This window comes from Nuphar pumila, chromosome 11 (assembly GCF_984573655.1).
Source record: "Nuphar pumila chromosome 11, dmNupPumi1.hap1.1, whole genome shotgun sequence".
Classification (NCBI taxonomy): Eukaryota; Viridiplantae; Streptophyta; class Magnoliopsida; order Nymphaeales; family Nymphaeaceae; genus Nuphar; species Nuphar pumila.
The window spans coordinates 57867202-57871143 of record NC_143259.1 but is presented as its reverse complement, the minus strand read 5'-3'; the positions used below and the strand labels follow the sequence as shown (position 1 = coordinate 57871143).

At 33.0% G+C, this 3942-nt stretch overlaps 1 pseudogene; it reads right to left on the bottom strand.

The window, feature by feature from the left end:
• Positions 1 to 2818: 2818 nt before the first annotated feature.
• LOC149822387 (small ribosomal subunit protein uS10y pseudogene) lies at positions 2819 to 3644 on the bottom strand (annotated as a pseudogene).
• Between the last annotated feature and the right edge of the window lie 298 nt (positions 3645 to 3942).

Here is a 3942-nt window from a genome sequence, read left to right as displayed (position 1 = left end):
GAAGTGGAGTGGATTTGGAGTCTGAGATCCAAACGTAGAGTTGGACTCTGGATCCTAAGATGGATTTGGATCTGAAGTCTGAGATCCAATGTAGAGTTGGACTCTAGATCCTAAAGGAGATTTGGATCTGAATTCTGAGATCCAATGTAGAGTGGGACTCTGGATCCTAAAGGAGATTTTGGATCTGAAGTCTGAGATCCAATGTAGAGTGGGACTCTGGATCCTAAAGGAGATTTTGGATCTGAAGTCTGAGATCCAATGTAGAGTCGAATTCTGGATCCTAAGGGAGAATTGGATCTGAAGTCTGAGATCCAAATGTAGAATTGAGTTATGGATCCTAAGATGGATTTGGATCTGAAGTCTAAGATCCAAATGTAGAATTGGATTCTGGATCCTAAGGGAGAATTGGATCTGAATTCTGAGATCCAAAAGTGGAATTGGACTCTGGATCCTAAAGAGGAATTGGATCTGAAGTCTGAGATCCAAAGTAGATTTTGAATTCTGGATCCTAAGATGGAATTGGAGTTAAATTCAGAAGATGAATCAAGAATCTCAAAGTTAAATTAAACTTTGGTTTTGATTGGAGTCTTGAATATAAAATGGATTTGGAATTTCAGAGTTAATTTGAATTTTGAAATCTGATTTGAATTTGAACAAAAATGACTTTGAAATCTCAAAGTTTAAATTTGAACTTTTGAGATTGAAAATGGAATTGAATTTGAAAAATGAAGAGGATGAATTGGTTTTTCATAAGAATTGAAGATAGATTGAAGAAGATATTTACATTATTTGGAGTTTTTTTTTTTAAAAAAAGTAATTTTGAAAATATGATGCAGTTCTATCCTAAATGATGAATGAATTAAAAGAATTTTGAAATTGGATTTTGAAAAGCTATTTCATTCTTTGGATGAATTAAAATAAGATTGAAGATATAATACATCCTTGACTATGGTCATTGAATGTATTATATAATAATCTATATTTAAATTCAGGTGAAGAATAAAACACATTTGGTGCTTTCATAGAATTAAAAATGAAATTAACTCTCAATATACCCTGACTATGGCCATTCGTATATATTTTGAATTAATTTTAAGTTAAATTCTAATAAAAGAAGAAAATATTTAAGGAAAATATGATGAATTTTGAAAATGGATCCAGTATGGATCCGGTGTTATTTCATAAAAGATAAAAATCCTAAGTTTTGTCCACACCCTGACTATGGCCATTGATGTGGATCATCAACTTAGGATTGATTTACCTCTTACGAAATGGAGCACGTGCCATTCGTGTTTCACCAATGTGAGAATTTGAAAAATAAAGGTAAAGATGCATGAAAAACAAGTAACTCATGATATCTACAATGCTCATTCATTCTATCTAAAACAGGAAATATGAATTCTCATTAAATCCTAACTTATTACAGCTCATAAAATTGGATATACAATTCCAAGTGATGACCTTTTCCACATATTTCCTGCAAAACATTTGATTAGTATGAAAATGGAAGAACATTGCACATATCATACGGAGGTTAATGGAAAAATTGCTCATGTGCCAAGATATTTAGAATGTGAGAAGGCAAGAGATGATGTGTATGTATATACTTACATATATATATATATATATATATATATATATATATATATATATATATATATATATATATATATATATATATATATATATATATATATATATATATATATATATATATATATATATATATATATATATACAGGCATGCCAATATACATATATATATACATGGGTGTGCATATATATATTTACATATACACTTATATATATATATATATATATATATATATATATATATATATATATATATATATGTAGTACGTATAAAACATAGGTGGATAAAAATGATGGTGGTGTAAGCAGAGTGGTATTTGTGGGAGATACATAGTGGAGGTGCAGGAAATTCATAAATATGATATAATGGTTATGTCAGTGATTATACAAAAATGAAACTAAAACAGAGAATCAAGATGGCGTTACATATGTATGACCATGGAGGGCTATAGATATGAAGCTCATGCTGTTATAAAGGTGCAGCTGAAAAACATGGAGGGTGTTACAGCAGCTGTGAGTTTACTGCAAAACTCGTATTTGAGGGATGCTGAGATGATGGTGCTGTGCAAGCTAAATGAGGCTGGGACAGGGGAATGTGCTGGCAGTGATATAGTGAAAGATTTACTGCAAAAACTAGTGTAGGTGGTATGAAAGTGTAGTGGTAATGGGTGCTGTAGGGTGAAGGTGCTGGAAAGATAATTGTGATGGTTAGCAGGGGATGCTGGAGAGGTAGTATGCAGCAGTGATAGTAATGTGGCTGGAAAGCATGAATATGATGTGTGGTAACTACTGCTGCAGTTACCATGGGTGAAAGGAGGTGTAAGGCAGGGGTTGGATGGTTGTGTGATAAGTACGGCTGGTTGTGCAAGTGATGAAGGTTACTCTCAATGAGGATCGGACTAGAGAGATGATCTACAGTTATGCACAGCAGGGAATGCATTATGTGGTGTTGAAGTGATTGTATACTGAAGTGTTGTGAATCTTAGTTGAAGATGGGTATTATTTATATACAGTAAACTAAAAAAAAAAAAAAAATGTACACTCTGCTGTAGCTACAGCAGGTGAAGAACCCTGTGCACAAGTGAACCTTCATAATAGTGAAACAAGGAAGTGGCATGTTCCTGGTTTTTGCTCTCAACTAGGTACCATCTCCATGGCTTTACTATATATAATATGATTATCGGCACCAATAGGTCATATTGGAACCTCCATAATGCCCATCAAATCAACAAGCTTGACCTAAAATTTCTTGATATAGCTGAATATGACTCTTGAAAGAAACTATTCTCCTTTTCATCAAGCATACAGCAACCTTGCTACGGTATCCTGTCAATAATATATTACACGAACAATTTCGTCCTGAAGGCATGTGCTTATTGTATATAGCATGATCATATGATTGCTGCAAAAATTTACTAAGAACAGGAACAGTTTACAGATATATCAGAACAGTAAACATAAATCCAAAAAAAGGGACAATAAATGTCTAAAACCAAAAAGATCAATGCAACTAAATCTGAAAACTAAAAAAAATCAACAGTTCTAATTTCCTAGTTCAGATTTTCAGATGGAAGATCAGTTTGCTGGCAGAGAAAGAGAAAAAAAAAAATGAAACCCTGTAGTGGCTCTCTTCAAATCCTTCAATCCTGACTAAATTCATATAGTAATCTAAAAAAATATATATATATATAAAAAATTGATTGCCCGTGGATCTGCAATAGTCAGTTCAGCCTCTACACCAGGTTCAATGGGGATTGATGTAATCTACTTTACAATCTCTGATGAGTTTACAAGGTCAATGACCCTTTCACAGCCCGAACTGGTCCCAAATATTAGTATCTTCACCACATGGTGACTTTCTAGTAGTCATCTGCAACACTTTTTGTAGGTATCCTTACTGGTCCTTTAACTTTAAGCCTTTTGTCATTTGCACCCCGGACAAGGTCAGCACAAACTTTTTCAAGATTCTCTACACTTTTGGAAGAGAAAATAATTCTTATCCTATGAACTTGCTCCTGTGGTTCTTCCAAACCAGGTTTTATTGGCTTCATCATGCCCAATTCCAAACTAATAGATCGGATGACAAAAACAACAAACTGTATAACATTATAAGACAAAATACAGAGGCCAATGAATATCAAAAATCCAAGAAGGGGGGTTTATATGCACTGTAGAATATAAACTTGAAAGGTAAAATAAAAAAATAAAAATAAAAATAGTGCATAAAATGGAGTTTGAAGCATCTAATGGAATGAGATATGAGGATGATCTAGAGTATACAGAATGATATAACTAAAATCAAAGAAAGCAAGAATTGAGAGAATGAAACTTAGATCACAGAAAACACTA